Source organism: Callithrix jacchus, chromosome 17, assembly GCF_049354715.1.
Source record: "Callithrix jacchus isolate 240 chromosome 17, calJac240_pri, whole genome shotgun sequence".
In the NCBI taxonomy this organism is placed as follows: Eukaryota; Metazoa; Chordata; class Mammalia; order Primates; family Cebidae; genus Callithrix; species Callithrix jacchus.
Genome location: NC_133518.1, coordinates 7478490 through 7504721, shown reverse-complemented (window position 1 = coordinate 7504721; position 26232 = coordinate 7478490). Strand labels below are relative to the sequence as shown.

General features: G+C 43.2%; 1 long non-coding RNA gene and 3 pseudogenes across 2 annotated transcripts; 1 reads left to right on the top strand and 3 right to left on the bottom strand.

Annotated features, from left to right (window-relative positions):
* The first annotated feature begins 60 nt into the window (after positions 1-60).
* LOC144580009 (uncharacterized) lies at positions 61-18853 on the top strand. The gene is made up of 2 exons (XR_013528855.1): positions 61-1194; positions 16869-18853. It is a non-coding gene; the product is annotated as an uncharacterized LOC144580009 (long non-coding RNA).
* Positions 10890-11530, bottom strand: LOC144580029 (HMG box transcription factor BBX pseudogene; annotated as a pseudogene).
* LOC144580008 (DNA (cytosine-5)-methyltransferase 1 pseudogene) lies at positions 11764-13041 on the bottom strand (annotated as a pseudogene). Its single transcript, XR_013528853.1, has one exon. The product of XR_013528853.1 is annotated as a DNA (cytosine-5)-methyltransferase 1 pseudogene (transcript).
* Positions 15683-16855, bottom strand: LOC144580007 (fibulin-5 pseudogene; annotated as a pseudogene).
* Positions 18854-26232: the final 7379 nt, after the last annotated feature.

Genomic DNA, 26232 nt, shown 5'->3' with positions numbered 1-26232 from the left:
CTGACAGGATGACTTGTCTCCTTGCATTCTGATAACCTAGCAATTTGTTCCAAGGAAAGCAGACATTCAAATGAAGAGTAACTTTGTGATAAAAAGACAGGAAGCAGGCCAGGTGCAGGGGCTCACACCGGTAATCCCAGCACTTTGGGAGGCCGAGGCGGGTGGATCCTGAGGTCAAGAGATCCAGACCATCCTGTTCAACATGGTGAAACCCTGTCTCTACTAAAAATACAAAAAATTAGCTGGGCATGGTGGCGCGTGCCTGTAATCCCAGCTACTCGGGAGGCTGAGGCAGGAGAATTGCTTGAACTTGGGAGGTGGAGATTGCAGTGGTCCGAGATCTGTGCCATTGCAATCCAGCCTGGACAAGAGCAAGACTCCTGCGCTCCGCGCTGCGCTTTGGGACCTGGAACCGCGCCGACACGGCGCCGGTGCGCTCGGGCCGCTGCGCGCTGCACTGGATCTATAGTCACAGGCGGCCCCGCTCCGGGCGCAACGCCTGCCGCCCGCGCCGGCCGTCTCCGCTCTGGGTCTTTGTGTCCCACCCTGCTCCCGCCCCGCCGCCCCGCTGCCCCGCGCCCACCCGCCCGCAGCTGCCGACCTGGCACCCTGGAGCCGCATGGAAGTCGGCAGTCGGAGCTGCGTCCAGCGCAGCGCCCCGGAGACCCCAGTGCGCCGCGCCGCCGCACCCTGCCCGTCGGCTCCTGCCTCGCGCCCTGAGGGCCCCCGGGGGCGAGCGCACCTGGCCGGGCGACCCCTGGAGCTGCGCAGCCCACCCCGGAGCTGCCTGCGGGCGCCCGCCGCCTTCCACGCCTGTCTGCCCCGGAGGATTGGGGGTCCAGCCTGAGTCGCGTCCGTCCCTTCTTGGCCTGGAGTGCGCGGAGCTGGGAGTGGCTTCGCCATGGCTGTGAGAAGGGACTCCGTGTGGAAGTACTGCTGGGGAGTTTTGATGGTTTTATGCTGAACTGCGATTTCCAAATCGATAGTTTTAGAGCATATCTATTGGAATTCCTCGAACTCCAAGTGGAGACTCCTCGCTCGGCCTTCCAACGCCGGGGATGGAAAAGGGACGGCCTCTTCGCCTTTCTTCCCCCGAGCGCTCCCGGACGCTAAAAGCTCCTAGAGGCTCGGGTGTCACGTCCGGGAAGATGTCCGATGGCGATACCTGACCCTCTCCTGTTTTCGAGGACGAAGGTAACATATCCACAATCTAGGCTGGCGGGCGCACAGGGACTGGCTAGCTCTGGAGAGAGGCTGAGATGCTGCGTTCGCGGGGAGCTCGGTCCGGGACCCGCTGGCGGGCGGGCGACCAGGGTGGCAAGACGCGGGCCGCGGAGCGCGTCCTGGAGAGGGGAGCCTGGAGTCGCGGCGCTGACTGCAGAGCCCCTGAGCCAGAGCGCCTTGGCCTGGTGCCGCCAGCCCGAGGGTGCGCGGGGAGCTCGCTTGCTCCACAGGAAACTCGGGCGGTGAGCTCTCTCCTCCATGCCCCTGAGATGGCCTTAGGCTTCTCCCGGAGGGCCCGCTGCACTTCGGCCTCCCGTTTCATTCCTTTGCCGGTAGCCCCCGAGTATGCGTTGTCGATAGCTGACCTATTTGTAAGGCACTTTCTATAAAAGCTTGGGGCCCTGCCCAGTCGTCACTGCTCCCGAAGCCCTTGAGACCCCTGGCAGGAATGGAATCCTTAGGATCATCAGACCTGCTCTTATCGGACGCCCCAGGAGGGAGCGAGCCAGGCTTTGTGCAGAGTAACTTTCAGTTTGGGCCACCAGAGTGCGTTCAGATTTTAGAAAATGCCATCCCTAAACCTGTGTGGCCAAAACTCGGCGTCATCCGGGCATTCAGCACTGCATAACACCTTATTTCGAGTCACAGCCAAAAGATATTTTACAGAATCATGGAATTGTAGTCTCCGGAAACTTGGAGAAGTGTGCAGACATTAGCTGGCTTCTGGAGTAAACGTTTGCTATCAGAAGCAAAATCCACTGCCTAACTGAAGTTGAGCAAGTTGGGCCTGGTTTTAGGAGAAAAGAAATGGGGGGGGGGCTGATTTAGAAATCACGTCTTAATTAAGGGAGTGTGTCCATTCTCTTAAAAGTGTTAAATTTCAGATTCACTATCATGTTAACCAATAATCCCTTCACGAAAAGGGCAAAAACGCCGGTTACCAATCGGTTTAAACAAATGTTTGTATGATGCTAGAAGGCACTTTCAACGCCGCTCATACCGAGAAGTTCCTCAGCGCAGCCTCGTCTGCTTTTGCGTGAATCCGATTTTTAATGTAGATTCTTGTATTTGCTGATGACATACTGGCTGCAGCATCTTTGCTTCGAAGCCGGCTTGAAAGGCGCCAGGTGAAGCCGGGCTAGGACCTCGCGCAGCCGCGGGCCCCAGAGTCCGGGAGAGGCAACCCGGGGAGCCCACGGGCACCACTGTGCGTCGGGTGCCTCCAGAGGTCACTCTTTCATGTGGAATCGCGCAGCGCCAGGCTTCGCCCTTCCCCCTAGGTCGCCTGCTCCAGTTTCTCTGCGCTTTCACTGACCGGCTCTCTCTAGGGCTGATTTTTTTTTTTTTTTCCCTATGAGGATTGAATATTTCTGTTTAAATCTAGTTGAAAGAAATTCCGTTAGCCTCTTCAGCATTTAGTTCTGTGTGTGTATCTTTATCTTTGCGTTATTATTAACAAGTAGTTTGTGTGCATCCGGTAGGAGAATTAGAAATACCTAGTTAGGGCGGCGGGGGCGGTGAAGGTAGAACCACCGTTATTTCGATCTAAGGTGTAGACATTAATAACTTCTTTGTAATGTGTCAGGGTAGGAGGGTGGGGGGGGGAGGTGACAGGTATTTACCCGCCATCCTGATGATGATGATGAGTCTGTTTTTCCCAGCTGTGTCCAGACTTGGAGACCTGGGAGGGCCCTGCGTTTCGGGAAGCCCGCCCTTTGCGCAGCTGGGCTTGATGCTGCTGCCTTCTCCTCCTCAGCAGCATTTCTTTTAAAATTCTCTTGATAACGGCTTGCCTGGAGAACTGGATAATGTGTCCCTGGAAAAGGTCTCCTTTGTAACTGAATGTTAGCTCTAGAGATGAGAAACATTTCTTCCTGCAGGAGCCATAGGGAAGACCTCTCTCTAAGTTTTTGCAGATGCATATAACCTCCTGATGCCAGGGCGTTGGTTTTCTTGGGGGAAGTTGTATATTTATTTCCAGGGGGAAGTTTCAGTCAGTAAATATGATGTGGCAGGAAGGTAATGAAATGCATTGAAATTTCACATCAGTTCCTATGAACTGTGGAACAATTCATTTGTAATGAAGCTGCCATCAGTAATTAGATTTGTTTCATTCAGTGGTCAGCTTTTTTAGCAGGTGGTCGACACAGGGGGCATGTAGCAGCTGTTTGGATGCAGGGTCCAGAAACCCTTTTGTAAATTCAGCCTCTCAGTAACTACTTGAGTCACATTGTTGACTCTGCCATCCCTGACTGTATGTAATAATGGAAAGAAGTCCTGCATGCTCAGAACAGTAGCTGCCCTGCTCGGTTATTCACATTGCTTTGATACGTTCTGGTAGAGTTGGGTCCATTGTAGCCATTTTGGTTGTTTAAAGTTGTTCTTTAAAAAAAAAAAAAAAAATCAGCAGAGAACAGCAATGCCTAGCTTGCATTTTTAACACTTCAATAGAACCTTTTTTTTCCAAGAGAGTTGTTTTTGCTTAAAGTAGTGGGCTCTTTAAAAAAAAGTATTAATTGTACTTTAATGTGAGCAAATCTGTATTTGTCTGGTGTTCTGGAATGTATTACACTGACTTTGTTGGGAAAAAAAGGTGAAGCTGCTATCAGTCATTCTTTTTACTTTGATTTTTTTTTTTTTTTGGCTGGAAGATTTCAGGCAGTTTTATTTTCTTTGGTCTATAATGCCAGTAAATAGGAGTTAGCATCTGCTTATCAGGTGAAAAGAATGACTTACAGTCCGAGAGTTCAACCTGTTGTGGACAGGACACAAGGAACAGAAGAACTGGACTCAACCAGCAGTTTCTGTTCAAGAAAAGGTTAACACCCCAAATTAGAATTCTGGAGAGCAAGAGGTTGAAGACCATGTGTAACATTTTTGCAAAAGCTTTGCTACACCTTTACCGGCAAATATACAGACTGAGATGCCAATGGAAAGGGGCCACAGAAAATAAGAAAAAAGGAGGAAGGAGGAAGATGGCACTGTAGGACCAACTCAGGACTGCAGCTCCCGGTTAATCTGCAGAGGGTGAGTGGACGCCGCATTTCCATATGGATCTTTATTGTCCACAGACTAGATTCCCAGGTGTAAGAGCCCCATGGGCCACCAGCATGGCAGTTTGGGCTGGCACAGCTCTTTGGGCTGAGGCCTCAGTGCAGCGACACTCCGTACAAAATACACTGGTTTGGTTGCCCTGTTAAACCGGCAATTGCAGATTTCAGAAGGCAGATTAGCACATTCATCTGATTAAACAGGACTTAAACAGAAAGCCAGGCCAGGAGATTCCTGGGCAGCAACGTGGTTTGAGCCAGCACAGTGGGTCGCTGCACAGGAAATCACACAGATCCCAGCACCCTTGAGCAGGCGACTGGAACACCTGGGAGAGAGTCAACTGTTCAACTTAAAAAAGGGGGGGGCTCTGAGGCAGGGAGCCAGGTGATCAGGCTCAGTGGGTCCCACCCCCACAATAACAAACAAAACAGCAATTGGAAATGCTCGAGGTTGAGAGTTTCATGGCAAGAACAGCTGAACCCAAAACGGTGCAGCTCAGTGTGGGGGGGCGTCCACCACTACCGAGGCATGTGACCCCCACAGAGGTCCACTGCCATTGTTGATGCAGCCTGCCATTGCCAAGGCAAACCACCATAACAGAAAGAGTCTGCCACTACAGAGGCAGGCCACCATCACCACTGCAGTTCTAACCACACCCATATAAACAGAGCTACAGGGAATTACAAACGGCAGCAGGGCAGAGCCCACAGCAGAAGGGCAGAGCCCATGGCAGCTCATGATAGCCACTACAGGCAGGCAGCGACTAAACTGCCTCGTCGCTGGGCAGGAAAGTGCAATGGATACTCATAAATAAAGCCCTAACTCCCCAGGACAGAGCACCTGAGGAAAAAAAAGGGGGGCTTTATGAGTTCTGCTGCAGTAGACTTAAAAGAACCTTCCTAGCAGCCCTGAATGAACAACGGAGCTCACAGCTCAACACTAGAGCTCCTATAAAGTACAGACTGTCTCCTCAAGCAGCTCCCTGACCCCCTTATATCCAAAGAGTCACCTCACAAAGAACTGATCAGACTGACATTTGGCAGGCATGATTCAGGGACAAAGATAGCAGAAGAATAATCTGGTAGCAACCCTCACGGTTCTGCAGCTGTACAGGAGTTCCCCCAGGCAAGCAGGGCCTGGAGTGGACCTCAGCAGTCATACAGCAGTGGGGCCAGACTGTTAGAAGGAAAACTGAGAAACAGAAATACTTCATCATCAACAATCTGGACATCCACTCAGAGACCCAATCAGAAAATCAGCAACCACTCAGATGGCAGATGGATAAATCCACAAAGATGGGAAGAAACCAGTGCAAAAAAGAGAGAAACACCCGAAACCAGAACACCTCGCCTCTTCCAAAGGACCAAAACTCCTCACCAGCAAGGGAACAAAGCTGGACAGAGAATGAGTGTGATGAAATGACAGAATCAGACTTCATAAGGTGGGTAATGAGAAACTTCCATGAGCTAAAAGAACATGTTCTAAATCAATGCAAAGAAACTAAGAACCTTGAAAAAAGATTTGAAAAAAGATTCGAGGAAATGATAACAAGAATGAACAACTTAGAGAGGAATATGAGTGAATTGAAGGAGCTGAAAAACACAACATGAGAACTTCACGAAGCATGCACAAGTTTCAGCAGCTGAATTGACCAAGCAGAAGAAAGAATATCCGAAGTCGAAGATCAACTCAATGAAATAAAACGAGAAGCCAAGATTAGAGAAAAAAGTGCAAAAAGGAATGAACAAAGTCTCCAAGAAATGTGGGACTATGTGAAGAGACCTAATCTACATTTGATAGGTGTACCTGAATGTGATGAAGAGAATGAATCCAAGCTGGAAAATACTCTTCAGGATATTACCCTGGAAAATTTCCCCAACCTAGCAAGGCAGGCCAATATTCAAGTCCAGGAAATAGAGAGAGCACCACAAAGATATTCCACAAGAAGAGCAACCCCAAGGCATATAATCATCAAATTCACCAGGGTTGAAATGAAAGAGAAAATGCTAAGGGCAGCCAGAGAGAAAGGTCAGGTCACCCTCAAAGGGAAGCCCATCAAACTCACAGCAGATCTCTTGGCAAAAACCCTACAAGCCAGAAGAGAGTGGGGGCCAATATTCAACATCCTTAAACAAAAGAACTTTCAATCCAGAATTTCATATCCAGCCAAACTGAGCTTCAGAAGTGAAGGAAAAATAAAATCCTTTGCAAACAAGCAAGTACTGAGAGATTTTGTCACCACCAGGCCTGCTTTACAAGAGCTGCTGAAAGAGGCACTACACATAGAAAGGAACAATGAGTACCAGCCATTTCAAAAACATACCAAGTGCTAAAGAGCATCAACAAAGTGAAGAATCTGCATCAACTAACGGGCAAAACAGCCAGCTAGCATCAAAATGGCAGTATCAAATTCACACATAACAATATTAACCCTAAATGGAAATGGACTAAATGCACTGATCAAAAGACACAGACTGGAAAATTGGATAAAAAGCCAAAACCCATCAGTGTGCTGTATCCAGGAAACCTATCTCATATGCAAGGATACAGAAAGGCTCAAAATAAAGGACTGGAGGAAGATTTACCAAGCAAATGGAGAGCAAAAGAAAAGCAGGAGTTGCAATTCTCATCTCTGATAAAATAGACTTTAAAGAAACAAAGATCAAAAGAGACAAAGAAGGACATTACATAATGGCAAAAGGATCGATACAACAAGAAGAGCTAATGATTCTAAATAGATATGGACCGAATACAGGAGCACCCAGATATATAAGGTAAGTTCTTAACGACTTATAAAGAGACTTAGACTCCCACACAATAATACTGGGAGACTTTAACACTCCACTGTCAATATTAGATCAACCAGACAGAAAATTAACAAGGAAATCCAGGGCTTCAACTCAGACCTGGAACAAGCAAACCTGATAGACATTTACAGAACTCTCCACCCCAAATATACAGAATATACATTCTTCTCAGCACCACATCACACCTACTCTAAAACTGACCACATAATTGGAAGTAAAGTACTCCTCAGCAAATGCAAAACAACGGAAATCATAACAAACAGTTTCTCAGACCATAGTGCAATCAAGTTAGAACTCAGAATTCAGAAACTAACCCAGAACTACACAGCTTCATGGAAACTGAACACTGGATCTTGAATGTTGACCGGATAAACAATGAAATGAAGGCAGAAGTAAAGAAGTTCTTCTAAACCAACGAGAACGAAGAAAAAACATACCAGAATCTCTGGGACACATTTAAAGCAGTCTCTAGAGGAAAGTATATAGCAATAAATGTTGACATGAGAAGAGTGGAGAGATCCAAAATTGACACCCTATCATCAAAATTGAAAGAGCTAGAGGAGCAGGATCAAAAACCTCAAAACCCAGTAGAAGACAAGAAATAACTAAGATCAGAGCTGAACTGAAGGAGATAGAGACACAAAAAACCCTTCAAAAAATCAATAAATCCAAGAGCTGGTTTATTGAAAAGGTCAACAAAAAAGACAGACCACTAGACAGACTGATAAAAAAGAAAACAGAGAATAACCAAATAGATGCAATAAAAAACGATAAAGGGGAAATCACCACATATTCCACAGAAATTTAAACCATCATCAGAGAATATTACAAACAACTCTATGTACATAAACTAGTAAACCTCGAAGAAATGGATAAATTCCTGGACACTTGTGTCCTCCCAAGCCTAAACCAGGAGGAAGCTGAAAATATGAATAGATCAATAACAAGGTCTGAAGTTGAGGCAGTAATTAAGAGCCTACCACACAAAAAAAGCCCAGGTCCAGATGGGTTCACAGCCAAATTCTACCAGACACACAATGAGGAGCTGGTACCATTCCTTCTGAAACTATTCCAAATAATCCAAAAAGAAGGAATCCTTCCCAAACCATTTTATGAGACCAACATCATCCTGATACCAACACCCAGCAAAACTCAACAAGGAAAGAAAACTTCAGGACAATATCCATGATGAACATAGACGCAAAAATCTTCAATAAAATACTAGCAAGCTGATTGCAACAGCACATCCAACAGCTTTTCCATCATGATCAATTAGGATTCATCCTGGGGATGCAAGGCTGGTTTAACATACGCAAGTCTGTAAACGTAATTCACCACATAAACAGTACCAAAAACAAAAACCACATGGTTATCTCAATTGACACAGAGAAGGCATTTGAAAAAATTCAACAGCCCTTTATGCTAAAAACCCTCAATAAACTCGGTATCGATGAAATGTATCTCAAAATAATAAAAGATATTTGTGACAAACCAACAGCCAATATCATACTGAATGGGCAAAAACTGGAAGCATTCCCTTTGAAATCTGGCACTAGACAAGGATGCCCTCTTTCACCTCCTATTCAATATAGTACTGGAAGTTCTAGCCAGAGCAATCAGGCAAGAAAAAGAAATAAAGGGTATTGAAATAGGAAAGGAGGAAGCCAAATTGTCTCTATTTGCAGACGACATGATAGTATATCTAGAACACCCCATCGTCACAGCCCAAAAATTCCTGAAACTGATAAGCAACTTCAGCAAGGTCTCAGGATATCAAATCAATGTGCAAAAATCACAAGCATTCCTATACACCAATAACAGACTTAAAGAGAGCCAAATCAAAAATGAACTGTCATTCACAATTGCTACAAAGAGAATAAAATACCTTGGAATACAACTCACCAGGAACGTAAGGGACCTCTTCAAGGAGAACTACAAACCATGCTCAACAAAATAAGAGAGGACACAAGGAGATGGAGAAACATTCCATGTTCATGGTTAGGAAGAATCAATATCGTGAAAATGGCCATATGGCCCAAAGTAATTTATAGACTCAACGCTATCCCCATCAAGCTACCACTGACTTTCTTCACAGAACTGGAAAAAACCACCTTGAACTTCATATGGAACCAAAAGAGAGCCCACATAGCCAAGTCAATTCTAAGCAAAAAGAACACAGCAGGAGGCATCACACTACCGGACTTTAAACTATACTACAAGGCTACAGTAATCAAAACAGCATTGTACTGGTACTAAAACAGAGATATAGACCAATGGAACAGAACAGAGGCATCAGAGGCAACACAACATATCTACAACCATACAATCTTTGATAAACCTGACAAAAACAAGCAATGGGAAGGACTCCCTGTTTTAATAAATGGTGTTGGGAAAACTGGCTAGCCATGTGCAGAAAGCAGAAATTGAACCCCTTCCTGACACCTTACACTAAAATTAACTCCAGATGGATTAAAGACTTAAACATAAGGCCTGGTACCATAAAAACCCTGGAAGAAAATCTAGGCAAAACCATTCAGGACATAGGAGTAGGCAAGGACTTCATGACCAAGACACCAAAAGCATTGGCAACAAAAGCTAAAATAGACAAATGGGACCTAATGAAACTCCACAGCTTCTGCACGGCAAAAGAAACAGTCACTAGAGTGAATCAGCAGCCAACAGAATGGGAAAAAATTTTTGCAGTTTACCCATCTGACAAAGGGCTGTTATCCAGAATTTACAAAGAACTCAAACAGACTTACAAGAAAAAAACAAACAAGCCCATTCAAAAGTGGGCAAAGGATATGAACAGACACTTTACAAAAGAAGACATACATGAGGCCAACAATCATATGAAAAAATGCTCATCACTGGTCATTAGAGAAATGCAAATCAAAACCACATTGAGATACCATCTCAACCCAGTTAGAATGGCAATCATTTAAAAATCTGGAGACAACAGATGCTGGAGAGGATGTCGAGAAATAGGAACACTTTTACACTGCTGGTGGGAGTGTAAATTAGTTCAACCATTGTGGAAGACAGTGTGGCGATTCCTCAATGACCTAGAAATAGAAATTTCATTTGACCCAGCAATCCCATTACTGGGTATATATCTAAAGAACCATAAATCGGTCTACTCTAAGGACACATGCACACGAATGTTCATCATTGCAGCACTGTTTACAATAGCAAAGACCTGGAACCAACCCAAATGCCCATCGATTATAGACTGGACTGGGAAAATGTGGCACATATACACCATGGAATATTGTGCAGCAATCAAAAATGATGAGTTCATGTCGTTTGTAGGAACATGGATGAATCTGGAGAACATTATTCTCAGCAAACTGACACAAGAACAGAAAATGAAATACTGCATATTCTCACTCATAGGTGGGTGATGAACAATGAGAACACATGGACACAGGGAAGGGAGCACGACACACTGGGGTCTATTGGGGGAATAGGGGAGGGACAGCGAGGGGGGAGCTGGGGAGGAATAGCATGGGGAGAAATGCCAAATGTGGGTGAAGGGGAGGAAGGCAGCAAAACACACTGCCATGTGTTTACCTATGCAACTATCTTGCATGTTCTGCACATGTACCCCAAAACCTAAAATGCAAATAAAAAAAAGAAAAGAAGGAAAAAAGCAAGAAACAAAGATAAACTTGGAAAGCAACTTGAGATTCTAACTCCCTGTTGCCTCAATTCCAAATCCAATTACATGTCTAAAGGGAGCTGCAGAAACTTAGCTGAAGGGTCAGTTGAGATTCTGACCACATGGCAGGAAGGTACAGGTCACATCTAACCTTCACTGGTTTTAGTCGGTTCTGAGGACACATTTCCAGTCTTCTTTTTTCTTGGGACAGGAACACTTTTCTGGTCAAATGTAACAGGTCTATATTGCAGAAGACTGTTGAATTTTTTTTCAAATTCTTCATCCAGCTTTGGGGAGCCAAGGAGACAGTCTTCCTTTGGCTTTGTCTTCTTGAACTTCTTGCTCGCATGGGTCCCACTCTGATTAAATGTCCAGCTTTCTTCATTCCATCACCCTTCATGATCAGAGGACTTTCCTTTTCCTGAGCTTCGTTTCCCTCTGTCAACATTAGCTCGCAGAGGTTAGCATGCCTTCAGACACCAGGGTTATATAAAGAGCACCTTTGCAAGACCTTTCAGATTTCCTGGAACCACAAGTTTCTATTTTTCTGTGACAGTCACTGTCCTCGGATTTGGCCTGTCCTGATAGGCTGGGTGGTAGTACATCTTCCATGGGGGTCAATGGTTCTGCCTTTATACCCTCTGGTGCCTCACCAGAAATGTTCTTGCTGTCAGAAATACAAATGAAATCTGAAGGTCTTAACTCTTTGGTGGTGTCTGAGGATTTCTCCTTTGACATTTTCTCTTTTTTTTATTGCATTTTAAAGTCTTAATTTCCACTCATACAGTGGTAGATTTGATATAATGCATAATAAAAATCTTAAAATCCAGAATGCACAAAGTACTGCACAATTTGATCACTAAATCATTAGTTGATAAGCGAACCTCACACAACAGCTTCATGTCAGCCAAGGCCACAAGCACCATGTACCATACATGTGAATGGACAGATTGACATGTTAAAAACACAATATCAGTGCATATTGGGGATTCCTGGTGCCAGAAACATGGGAGGGCAGAACTAGTCCTTAGCAGCTTCCTCCTCCTTTATTCTAGCTGAGGCATTCTCTCAGGCTTTGGCCAACACACAGAGCTTGATCTCCAAGCCAATGGCTTTGGCCAGGGGCAGTGGCATGGCTTGTCCAGGATGTTGCCAAAGAGCTGGTAGGTGTCGGGGAAGCCCTGGGAGCGGGCACACTCCCGCACACTCACCACATGGTGTTTCTCGGAGTGGAGCACGCAGCCCTGCTTGTCCATGGGCTCAGGGTTGGTGACTGTTGTGCTGAAGAAGCCGTCTCACTCGAGCCTTCCCTAGAGGCCAGCCCAGTGGTTGTGCCAGTTCCCAGTGTGGGGCAGGCACCAGGGGATGAGGGTGTTGAACTGCCTAGCTGTAGAGTCGCAGGCTTTGCCATCTTCCACACAGGAGCAGATTCCATAGAGGGCCCCGGAGCTGCTGCAACCATTCTTCCCATCGTGGTGGGTATACCGCAGCTTCCGGGCCATGGTGCTTTTGCTGTCCAAGCCGCACTTCAATGTTGGGCAGATCTCACCAGTCTGAGCCAGGGGCCAAGAGGATGTGCCACATGCGGGAAGCCACCAATGCTCTCATGTTCTTACAGATGTGGTCCCTGAGGATGGGCTGGTACTGTATGCCCCAGAGCTGCCTCTGAAACCAGGACTGAGGCTCCCCGTTGTAGGAGATCTCCAGCGCTGAGGCTCCATTCCGCACCTCCAGCAGGTCAGACAACGTGTCTCGCACCGTGATGGTCCAGAAAGGACCCGAGCTCAACCTGGTTATGTTGCTCACGAACTTCTTGTCATCCACCACCACGCTCAGCTGGCAGGCCTGGGGCACAAACACATGCAGTGGCTCCGGGAACAGGGGGAGCTTCTCTCCAGGGGCTGTGGCCAGGATGATGGCCTGCCTCCGCATCCAGGCCACGCCATGCTGACTGGCCTGCAGCACGCCAAAGGTGCACTGATAGCCCATCTTCAACCTCTGGAAGATCACCAAGGTCATGGATGTCCAGCTGGACCGGGAACACAGGGTGGCAGGTATCTTCTCCCACATGTCATTCAAAGACAAGTCCACGCATATCGAGTCCTCGACATAGGTGTATGATGATATGGCATTCCAGTGCCTGTCCTGGATCCTCTTCCCACTCCTGGGCTACTACGCTGTCTACAGCCTTCTGTACCTGGAGCACAAGGGCTGGTACTCCTGGGTGCTCAGCATGCTCTACGGCTTCCTGCTGACCTTTGGCTTCATTACCATGATGCCCTAGCTCTTCATCAACTACAAGCTCAAGTCCGTGGCCCACCTGCCATGGCGCATGCTCAACTACAAGGCCCTCAACACCTTCATCGATGACCTGTTTACCTTTGTCATCAAGATGCCTGTTATGTACCAGATTGGCTGCCTGAGGGATGATGTGGTTTTCTTCATCTACCTCTACCAATGGAGGATCTACCGTGTCGACCCCACTCAGGTCAACACGTTTGGCATGAGTGGAGAGGACCCCATAGCCTCCACCCCTGTGGCCAAGGTTCCCACAGCAGCAGGGTCCCTCATGCCTGCACCTTCACCCACCATGACCACTGCTACCAGGGAGGAGGCCTCCACATCCCTGCCCACCAAGCCCACCCAGGGGGCCAGCCCTGCCAGTGAGCCCCAGGATGCCCCTCCAAAGCCAGCAGAGGACAAGAAAAAGAATTAGTCACAACTGGTCCTTGCCTGTTCCGGTTCCTGGTGACCACAACCGCTGTGCCCTGGCCCCCTCACCCCCCCTCCCTGTTGCCCTTTCCCTAGATAGATCAGGCCAGGGTGGCAGGAGGCCCACCTTGGGTCAGGGACCAGCATGTGATGTAGGGGCCAGGGCAGGCCAGGGCTTGTGTGTGGAGGTGCCGTCTGTCCCTCTGTGTTTCCAGCCATCTCGCCCTGCCAGCCCAGCACCACTGGGAATCATGGTGAAGCTGAAGTGGTGCTGCCAAGGGGGTGGGTGGGGATGGGGCTGGGGCCAGGCCCCACTACGGGATGCCCATGGCTGTCCATCATCTTGTCCCTCATCCCTCAACCACTTCCCCCCTACCACCACCCTTTAACACAGTCTGGATTTAATAAATTCATATGGGTGTTTAACTTAAACTCAGAAAAAAAGTATCAGGTTTTTTTTGTTGTTTTTTTTTTTTATTCTACCTGCTAATTTTAAAACTGATCTATTTTTCTGCTATTTCTAAAATATAATGATTTTAATGTTGTATTGATTTTTATTGATAGATAACCTTTATTGAGTACTTTATCTGCCAAACATTGTGCTGGACACTTGAAATATAAATTTCACCTGATCCTCACAACCACCTTAGGAGACACACAGTTGCATTTTATAGATGAAAAACTGAGGTCAATAGACATTAAACAACTTGCTCAAAATCATGCAGTTAATTTATGAAGCTAGGATTCTGCTGGTCCTTTTAAAATGAAGCTCATACTCTTTTAGTTATACCATGCTGTATCCTTAATTAAAACCCAGAAGTTCATTCTGACTGCTTGGTCTTCCACTTCAAAACAAAGATTATAAAAAAGATGTAACCTCAGAAAAAGGAAATTTTTATATTCCTAAGAAAAAACAGCACCACTGAGCCACCATCTTATTTTATCAAGATCTCAATTGACGGTTTAGTTTTCCCCAAAAGAGCACTGAGCTGACTCAGTATCAAGTAATACCTGCACAGCCACCACAGCACCTCTTTGCAGCATCACATAATCACCAAAATCAACCACTTTTCAAAATTAGAAAATCACAGCCTAATATGTATTACTTGCAGTTTCTTTCTAGAGATTAGGTGCATGGTGACATAAAAATGGAAGCCTCCAGATTTCACAAAGATGTCAAGTTTTACATTTTGATACAATGCAAATGAATTGGCAAATACCATTGAAACCAACAATCAACCAAAGAAAAAAGTATTCTATAACCAAGTAAACACCTTCTATGACTTCCTTTTAAGAATAAATAAGGTCAAATTTATTCATTCAACAAACATGTATTGAGCACCTGAAACTGTGCTAGGTGCTGAGGAATATAGCTGTGAACAAGATAAATCAGGCTCCTGTCTTGACCAGATAGGTTTTTTTTCTCTTAAAATATTTAATCAGTTTGGAGACCTCTTCCTTCCAATACAATTGGGTAAAAATTCTAAAGAAAGCAAGATTAAGGAGTCCTCAAAGAAAACATTGTTCTAAAATGGAGAGGAGGCTGGGTTTGGGAAAAGAGAACATAGCACATGTCTGAAGGCCTTTGGAAGGAATTCTACAACTTATTTTTTTTTTAATACTCAAAATGAACAAGACAGGATTAAACAGTGATACAAATTTAAGGGCAATTCAATCTTCTTTTATGGCTGAAAATACCAGACATGGTTTTGAAATTCATTCTCTGAAAACCCTTCGATACTGCTGCGGTTTGTTTACATAGCCTTCTCAGTGTATGCAAAAAGCAAACTAGCTACTCCGAGCATTCCCCACCAGCTCCCAGGTCTTTGCAAAGCAGCAACACAGTGAGAGAAAAAGTGGAAGAGGTGAGAGCAAGCTGTTCACAGTCTTTGAACATAGACCACCACAAACCTAATCTATGTTCCTTAAAAAACATGGAAATAAACTGAAGGCCTTGAAAAATCACCAACAATCTTATATCAGGGAGCCAGTGATAATACTTTTTGATAACTGCATCATAGGAACTGGGGGTGGCATGTCCTTCAGGGCGACAGGTCTGCAATAGTACTGGTGGGAGTCAGGACGTCGGGGCTGACTCTTTGGGGAAATGTTCAGCAGGAAATGCATAACGTCTGTGTCACTCTCATTCTCTCTGTTGTTTCCTCTCCTCTCTTCTCCTGTCCCTTGGTGCTGATGAGAGGCAGCATCAGAGGCTCCAGCCCAAGGCTCAGAATGGGTACTGAGACAAATATATCCACAGTGGGACCACAGAGCTGCCTCTGAAGTTGATGACAGTGTTGACAGTGATCATTTCCAAGTCCAGCTGGATTTCCCGGGGCCCTTTGAGGGGGCGCGTCATCACTAGGATGGCGCTGATGGGGCCCATTTGCTGCACATAAAATTCTCTGTCCTTGTTCCCAGATTTGATCTGGAAAAGGTAATAGGCCCCAGGGTAGCAGGTCGTGGCTTGCATTTGGAAGATGTCAGCAGGAACGAAGTGTCCTGACACCACATCCACGTCCAGGTACAAGATGGTAAAGGGCTTGTCTCTGCAGCCAGGGTTCTCAGCAGGACACATACAGCAGTTATCACTGATCCTCAGATAAGGCTCCTCACATCGGATGGGGTCAATGCGTTTGAAACCCCCTTGTAAATTGTAGCAAGTCTGCTGCAGGTTTCATGTGTGCTTTCTGTGCTCACATTCATTGATGTCCTGGCGGCTTCGGTTGTCATCCAGTAGGATGTAGCATGAAGGGCAGGAGCAGAAGTACATGCTGGGCTGGTTCACACATTCATGTTGGCAGAGGAACTCAGAGAAGCTGCACTCATCCACATCACTGCAGTGAACACCATCTTCCTCAAGTTCATATCCTAGGTCACAGTGGCAGACGAAAGAGCCGTAGGTATTGATGCAGGTTTGCACGCAGGGGTCCTCAGTTACACACTCGTTCACATCTTGGCAAGAGCTTCCATCCTCATTGAGGGTAAAACCAGGGTTGCATGTACAAGAGTAGGATCCAGGAACATTCGCACAGAGCTGCTGGCAGTACCATAGTGACACTCATCAATATCTAAGCACTGGCCTTCCAGTAGCCAGTATCCATCAGTGCAGGAGCAGGGGTACCTGCCTTCAGTGTTGATGCAGATCTGGGTAGAGTTGCACTGGTGGGAATCTGTTGTACACTCGTCCACATCCACACACTGGTTGCCTTCATCTGGTATCCAAAGCGGCATATAAGAGGCCTGGAGATTGTGGAATAGTTTGGAGCTGAGAGTGGTGGGGCAGCTGCTGGGTATGGACCTGAGTGGGGGTCAAATAGGGGTTCAAGTAGGGCCCTCGATACGTGGGGTTTGCTCGGGGGATGCATAAATACCCACCATTTTGGTTAATACACATCATGTCTCCTCTGCAGGCCTCAGGGATGGTCCAGCATTCATCGACTCAAGAATTCCATGTTCATGGTTAGGAAGAATCAATATTGTGAAAATGGCCATACTGCCCAAAGTAATTTAAAGATTCAACGCTATTCCCATCAAGCTACCAATGATCTTCTTCACAGAACTGGAAAAAAACACCTTCAACTTCATATGGAACCAAAAGAGAGCCCACATAGCCAAGTCAATTCTAAGCAAAAAGGACAAAGTGGGAGGCATCACACTACTGGACTTCAAACTAACAAGGCTACAGTAATCAAAACAGCATTGTACTGGTACCAAAACAGAGATATAGACCAATGGAACAGAACAGAGGCATTGGAGGCAACACAACATATCTACAACCATCCAATCTTTGACAAACCTGACAAAAACAAGCAATGGAGAAAGAATTTCCTGTTTAATAAATGATGTTGGGAAAACTGGCTAGCCATGTGCAGAAAGCAGAAACTGGACCCCTTCCTGACACCTTACACTAAAATTAACTCCAGATGGATTAAAGACTTAAACATAAGACCTAACACCATAAAAACCCTAGAAGAACACCTAGACAAAACCATTCAGGACATAGGCAAAGGCAAGGACTTCATGAACAAAACACCAAAAGCATTGGCAACAAAAGCCAAAATAGACAAATGGGACCTAATCAAACTCCACAGCTTCTGCATGGCAAAAGAAACAGTCACTAGAGTGAATCGGCAACCAACAGAATGGGAAAAAATTTTTGCAGTCTACCCATCTGACAAAGGGCTGATATCCAGAATTTACAAAGAACTCAAACAGATTTACAAGAAAAAAACAAACAAGCCCATTCAAAAGTGGGCAAAGGATATGAACAGACACTTTACAAAAGAAGATATACATGAGGCCAAGAAACATAAAAAAATGCTCATCGTCACTGGTCATCAGAGAGATGCAAATCAAAACCACATTGAGATACCATCTCACACCAGTTAGAATGGTGATCATTTAAAAATCTGGAGACAACAGTTGCTGGAGAGGATGTGGAGGAATAGGAACACTTTTACACTGTTGATGGGAGCGTAAATTAGTTCAACCATTGTGGAAGACAGTGTGGCGATTCCTCAAGGACCTAGAAATAGAAATTCCATTTGACCCAGCAATCCCATTACTGGGTATATATCCAAAGGATTATAAATCGTTCTACTATAAGGAAATATGCGCACAAATGTTCATTGCAGCACTGTTTACAATAGCAAAGACCTGTAACCAACCCAAATGCCTATTGATAATAGACTGGACAGGGAAAATGTGGCACATATACACCATGGAATATTATGCAGCCATAAAAAATGATGAGTTTGTGTCCTTTGTAGGGACATGGATGAACCTGGAAACCATCATTCTCAGCAAACTGACACAAGAACAGAAAATCAAACACCACATGTTCTCACTTGTAGGTGGGTGTTGAACAATGAGAACACATGGACACATGGAGGAGACACTGGGGTCTGTTGAGGGGAAATAGGGGAGGGACAGCTGGGGGATGGGGAGCTGGGAAGAGATAGCATGGGGAGAAATACCAGATATAGGTGAAGGGGAGGAGGACAGCAAATCACATTGCCATGTGTGTACCTATGCAACAATCTTGCATGTTCTTCACATGTACCCCAAAACCTAAAATGCAATAACAGAAATAAAATATACGGCTTACCTAAAAAATAAAACACTAAATTAATTATGAAAAGCTTTGCATATGGCTCTAGTTTCTCATAAATTACTTATAAACATGATATTTACAAATATAATTATGAATTATAAGATGATATCATATTTAAGTAACATTTTGTTTCTGTAATCACGCCTCTTTTTATGTAATTTTCTCGTGTAATTCAATGTATTATGGAAATGCAATAACTGAAGAATTTGTATTTTATACAGCTAGAAATGTGTAAACAAAGTCTTCTGCCATAATTTAAAAAAATGAAGAGGAGCACCAAAACAAGTAATTTGCCAAGAGTCACAGTTTTCCTTGTATCCATATATTCTGATCCCCCTGCCACTACCCCACACAGACACATTCACATTTCCCACCACTCTCTCACTGCCTGCAAAAAGATCTAGTTAGCCAGATATGTTTTTTTCAGGCTTTTTCAGATATTACATTCATGTTTTGACTTGCCATGTAGCATAATTAAGAAGGCCTGCCTTTGTTTTCCTATTGTGAAAGGTTTGGAGAGTTTTGATGTCCCACTGGGCTGTCTGAATGACTGTCAGTTCACTTTATTCTTCATGTAGGTATGGCATAAGTGACTTTTCAACTATTAGAAAGTTACTTTTAAATGTTATTTACTTGACTAACATCCACCTTAATATTTCTCTTCTTCCCTTAAAAGGAAGAAGAATATTTGCCATATAAAACACTGTATATCTTATTTCAATATAAAATACAAATTTAGTTTTTATTATTCATATGCAACAGTAAAGACTCCCAGAAACATTTAAAAGCAGAGTTTCACATCAAATATGTAAAATTGCCAAACTCGAACTGAAAGACAGGCATCTTAATTTCATCCTTGAAATGCTAACTTACAATAAATATTTTGAATATTATTAAAAAATAAAACAAACAGAATGACAGTTGGAGGGCATGTCATTTTCTTATCTGTAGCTTGAACACTGTAATGATCCACCTCATTGCCACCATATTTTTCTAATTCAATTTTTTCATTTTCACTTTGAAAAATATTTGCCATTCTGGACAAGGATAACCAAAAGATGTTCCTCAGAGAAGGTGCACACATAAATCAGTAAGCTTGAAGCTCATGTGTGTCATGTAGTTTTAGAATGATTCCAAAGAGTTAAACAGCTTGCTGTGTTTTGCTGTGACAAGAACTTAGATTGTACTGCCCCACACCTCAAGAATGCAATGTCAGCCAGGCACTGTGGCTCACACCTGGAATCCAAGCACTTTGGGAGGTCCAGGTGGGAGGATCACGAAATCACGAATTCAAGGCCAGCTAGTTCGAGACCAGCCTGGCCAACAGGGCAAAATCCCATTTCTACTGAAAATACAAAATTAGCCAGGTGTGGTGGCGGGCACCTGTAATCCCAGCTACCTGGGAGCCTGAGGCAGGAGAATCGATTGAACCTGGAGGCAGAGGTTGCAGTGAGCCGAAATCACGCCACTACACTACAGCCTGGATGACAGACCAAGACGCCATCTCAGAAAAAAGAAAAGAATGCGATGTCAGAGCTTATCAGACCCATCATATGCGAGTTACCGGCCTCAACCACGGGAAATACATAAGAGTTCGATGAACACTCTGAGAACGCCCATCTCAGCCATTTCTCCAAATATGGCAAGCATATTCTACGACAGGGCTGCACTGCCAGTCACTACTTGGAAGACTGAACTCAGGCAGAAACAGTGCCCTACTCTGCCAGTCTTTGAGCTTTGAAGCCTGGCCTGCAACACCGGCACCATCCACTAGTGTCAGGGGACCTTAGGTGTCCTTGAGGATCTGCATGATGTCAGACACCATCTTTCCAGAGAATTCGCTTGGAAACAATGGTGCACCTCAAACTTTAATTGGATTTTTCTTTCCGCAGAGGCCTGCTTCATTCGTACTTCAGGAACTAGACTTGAATATTTGGAACTCGCTCACTCAGTGGTTAATGTGCCTCATCTCTTGGGTGTATTCCCTGTAGATTTGTTCACATTATTCTCCCCCTTTTCAAGCACTGCAAACCTAAGAAAACAAATTCTCCTTGCATGGCAATAACCATGTGATTTGTGAAGTCATACTTTGACGGTCTTATTTTAACCACACAAAACAGTGTGGCTCAGAAATTCAATGGGATAATTTCTCTGGTCAGGGGCATATCCCCATGAAGTGAAGCAGTAATGGAACAGGGGTTTTAGTTAATGGGTAAAATGGGTGATTTAATTGGAAATTACAAGGAAGTGAAGAGCCATTCCAAAATATGCAGAAATCTCTGAAATCATACATACTTTTTAGGTTAGCAAAACTTAAGTGCAAGGAGTCATAATTTGGGTTTATTTAAAGAATGTCTCTAGTCAGGCCGGGTGCGATGGCTTTGGGAGGCTGAGGCGGGTGGATCACGAGGTCAAGAGATTGAGACCATCCTGGTCAACAAGGTGAAACACCGGCTCTACTGAAAAATAGAAAAATTAGCTAGGCATGGTGGTGCACGCGTGTAGTCCCAGCGACTCGGGAGGCTGAGGCAGGAGAATTGCTTGAACCCAAGAGGCGGAGGTTGCGGTGATCCAAGATCGTGCCATTGCACTCTAGCCTGGGTAACAAGGGCGAAACTCCATCTCAAAAAACAAACAAACAAAGAATGTCTCTAGTCTTGAAATAACCTGGGTGATAAAATAATAATCATCTTTACTTTTTTCTACTTGTTTCTCTTTAATTTCAGCACTTTAAATATAAGACATAAAGTAATATATAACAGATCTTCAATACATATTTTGCAGAACTAAATAAACTTTAAGGGAGATATCCTAATAGTCTTCAAAATATTTTCACATTAGATTACATATTATTTTTCTGTCATCAATTTCTAATTTAAAGCTATTTTCCCACTTAGAATCCTTAAATTTTACCTCCTCTTTTATGGAGAGCTTACAATAATTTTTTCTCAGTGCATGAAAAAACTGAGCTTGACAACCACCCATCCCCTTGAAAATCAGTATTGTCTTTTATAATAAATCTCTTCCTTATTTACTGGAGAAGTGAAGCTAAGTATACTGTTGCATCAGCGTGAGTCAGAAAGAGAAGCAGATCTTGCTCATCAGGAAGCCAGGATAATGAAATTTCCAACTTCCTCTAGGTCATTTTGTGAAAGATGGTATCATTTTATGTAAGACAAATTCCCAGAAATATTACCACTCTACACACACACACACACACACACACACACACACACACACACACACAGGCAAGGAGGAGGCTATTGTGCCTTGGGTACTTGCCTAGGCATTGCCTGAAAAGTACAGATAATTGTCATTAATCAAGCTAATCACAACTGTTAAAAGAGATGACCCTCAATTCAGAGTTATTTCATATTCAAATGCAATACAGTTTCTATTTCTAATATACTAGGTTGCACAGAAACACTAAGATTGTACTTAACAAATGTGGACTGAGGACCATTTTAACATTGTAGTAAAGGACTGATCACAATTCTACCTAGTTATATTAACAACATTCCAGAATGGTATTGGGAATTGATTTTTTTTTGATGGGGGTCTCACCATGTTGCCCAGGGTGGTCTCTTAACTCCTGGACTCAAGTGATCCTTCTGCCTCAGTTTCCCATGTAGCTGGGACTACTGGTGCATGCCACTGTACCTGTCACATTTTTTAAGTCATAAACTGATTCCAAATCATAAATAAATCTAGAGGAAAGGCAGAGGACTTGCTATGGTGCTATCTTGACAACCTCAAAGTAACTAATCCCCAAAAGTTTCTTCAAAAATCACAAATTGCTTCCATCTTAGACCCAATTTTTCTACCAAATAAAGCCTATTGTACTCTATAATGAAAAATACAGAGCTCAATGATACTTAAGTGATGCTATGTAATCTAATAGCTTTGATGACTCAGTTTCCAAGATACACAATTATATTCAGAGTACTGTCTAGTCCCATTGATACCACAATCAAATTCTTCCTTCGCTGCAGACAACACCTCGTACTTGAGCAGAAGCTGAGTCATGTTCCCCAACATATGCCTCTAACAACAGATATGCAAAAGTCTTAGAGTTAAATGTCTGAGTGGTTCTGTTTTATAATAGATCAGTAGTTCCTGAAATTAGTATTTGCCTTCCAGGATAAAATATTTTTTCTAAAGTGTTCCTAATATTCTTGCATCTCTTAAAGTCATTGTCATAAATAGCAATGATGCTTTGATAATCCTGATAACAAACTACTTCCAAACTGCAATAAACAGAAGGAAAATGGTAGGATATACAGAAAATCCTTTGAGAAATCCAGAGAGAACTGATAATAGATATAAAACCAGTAGCCTGTGGCTTTTGAAGAGAGAAGCACATTTGTTCCCAATTAAAGCTAGGAATTCTCGACAGATATCATTTACTTTCAAATGACCATAATTGTTGTATTCCTTATAATGTCAAATGAAATATTCTTTGTTTCCTATGTTTACCAGCTCCTTTACTATTTGAGCAGAACAATCCATGATACATAGAGAAGGCACAGTCACAAGCAATCCCTCTGCGTTTCTCTCACATCTCCCTCCATGGTGACACACATGGCCATAGTTGTGCAGTGTCAGGCATGCCTTGGCTCCACTCTTGGAGTCACTGTGGCTCTTTCTTTCAGACCCAGAATCATCGCTTTCAACTACAGAGAATGAATGCATCCCAGAAAGCCTCAGTCTGGTGGCCGTTCCATCTACAAGGGAAGCAGTACAAATACAAACACATTCCTTTGCGTTTTATTCAAGATTTCATCATCCTGTCAAACTGAAGCCTTATGGAGAATAGCAGAAATTGTGATCATTCAAAAGGTCTTAGGAACAAATATAACTTTGGAAATGTACATTTAATGAAATGTTAAGTAATGGAAAATTACTTCATTTACTTACTTAGCATACATATTCATATATTTTACTTGATATATAATAATTGTACATATTTATGGGGTACAGAGGAATATTTCAGTAGATATATTCAAAGTACAATGGTCAAATCAGGGTAATTAGCATGTCCATCACCTCAAATCTTTATCATTTCTTTGTGTCAGTAACATGCAAAAACCTCTCTCCCGGGAAAAAATAATACAATAAACTGTTGTTTACTGTGGTTACCCTGTAGTGCTCTAGAACACTAGAACTTATTTCTTCTATCTAGTTGTACTTTTGAGGAAGACGATACTGACCACATTTGTGAAACATTATCCTAATATGAATGATAATTATAGGTGGGGTTTTATGCTAATATAGCTCAAAGAACTGCATAAATAAATGCCCACAATTATAAGTGAGAAAACAAGATTATTCAGTTTGGTCTGTGTGTGTGTGTGTGTGTGTGTGTGTGTGTGCGCGCGCGCGTGTGTGTGTGTTCCTATTGTCAAGCAAGGAGTTTGTTTTAGTTCATTTTTCAAGAGGCCCAAACTTATGCAACTGGAAGAATTAACTGCAAGTTAATTATTGCAATCTGAAGTTATTTATAAGACTATGGTATGTACATACATACACACAATTCTGAATTCACTGTGTAATATTAGTACTCAAAATCACATATATTCTACAGGAGAACAAGCTGTGTGAAAATTTGTGAGTTATCTCAGTCTGCAATTGGACACTACAATTATTTACTTTAAAACAGATTAGAAATGACTGACAGAAAGCTATTTTTTAAACAAAATGACAGCACAGTAAAAAGAAATGTGGTACAAAGTAATGAAGCAAAATATAAATTTTCCTTTGGGAAAAAAGTGAAGACACATAAAGCAATTGAAGAGATGTCTTTCATTTCCTAGAGTGATACACATATTTAGTAGTTTGGTAGTTAATTTTTGTTTAACACTTATATTGAGGTTTTGTTGGCATATAATGAACACACATACTTAAAGTGCAGGACCTGTAAAAATTTTTACATATGTATACAACCACGAAACTATCATCATAATTAAAATAAGGAATATATCCATCCGCAAAGTATTAGATATATCCAATATACCCCCACAAAGTATTCTCTTGCCTCTTCACAATCCCCTCCCCCATAACCTTCCTGCTTTTCTCAAATCCCACGTATCTGATCTCTCTCATGGTTAGTTTCTATTTTCCAAAATGTCATATAAATGGAACCATATAGTATTTACTTTTCTTTGTCTGGCTTTTCTTTCAGCACAATTATTTTGTAATGTATTAATGTGTGATGTGTATCAATAGTTAATTCCTTTTTATTGCTGAGTAGTATCTCACTGTGTGAATATAGCTCAATTTCTGTGTTCATTCATTTGAATATGGGCATTTGAATTGTGTCCAGTTTTGATCTCTTGCAAATAAGCTACTGTGAACATTTATGCACAGATGGTCATATGAAAATATCATTTCATTTCTCTTAGGTAAATATCAAGACAAGAATAGTATGTCATATGGTAGGTATATGTTTAACATTTAAGAAACTGCCAAATTGTTTTGCAGAATGTTTGTCTTTATGCCAAATTGCTACAGTTAATTTCTTTTTTTTTTTTTTTTTGGGGGGGGGAGGAAGGCAGGAAGGAAGGGAAGAAGGACGGTAGGGAGGAAGGAAGGGATGAAGGAAGGAAGGAAGGGAGGAAGCGGGGAGGGAGGGAGGGAGGAAGGGAAGGGAAGAAAGGAAATCAGGCAATGAAAGAGACATTGCCGACCTGGATCTAGAGGTTTACAAGTTGATTTATTTTTTTTTGAGAGAAGGAAAGAAAAAAAAAAAAAAGTAAAGGAGAGGAAGAAAGAGGAAGAGAAAGAGGGAGAGTAAATGGAAATATTGCTTTATTTTGAAAAAAATTGGATATTAATAATGGCCAATCAATGTTTCATTTAAACTAATGGGTAGGTGTGATGTGGTATTGACAAGAATGTATATTTTGTGTATCTGAAGTGGAGAGCTCTATAAATATTTATTAAGTTTACTTGTTCTGGATCTGAGTTCGAGTCCTTGATATCCTTATTAATTTTCTGTCTCATTGAATCTAAGTCTCCTATCTGGGTGTTAGGATCGTTAGCTCTTGTTGTTGCATTGATCCTTTTACCACTATATCTTTGTTGCTTTAAAATCTATTTTATCCAATACAAGAATTGCAACTCCTGCTTTTTATTTATTTATTATTTATTTTTGCTCTCCATTTGGTTGGTAAATCTTTCTCCATCCCTTTTTTTGAGTCTTTGTGTATCCTTGCATGTGAAACAGGTCTGGATGTAACATGCCGTTGGGTTTTGGCTGTGTCTTTTGATTGGGAATTTAGTCAATTTAAATTTAGGGTTACTGCCATTTGATGTTGACTGGCTGTTTTATCCATTCGTTGGTGTAAATTCTTCTTTATGTTGGTGCTCTTTACTTTTTGGTGTATTTTTAGAAAGGCTAATACTGGTTGTTTCTTTCTGTGTGTAATGCTTCTTTCAGAAGCTCTTGTAAAGCAGGCCTGGTGGTAATAAAATCTCTGAGTTCTTGCTTGTTCATAAAAGATTTTATTTTTCCTTCAGTTGTGAAGCTTAGTTTGGCTGGATATGAAATTCTGGGCTGAAAGTTCTGTTCTTTGAGGATGTTGAATATTGGCCCCCACTCTCTTCTGGCCTGTAGAGTTTCTGCTGAGAGATCTTCTGTAAGTCTGATAGGCTTGCCTTTG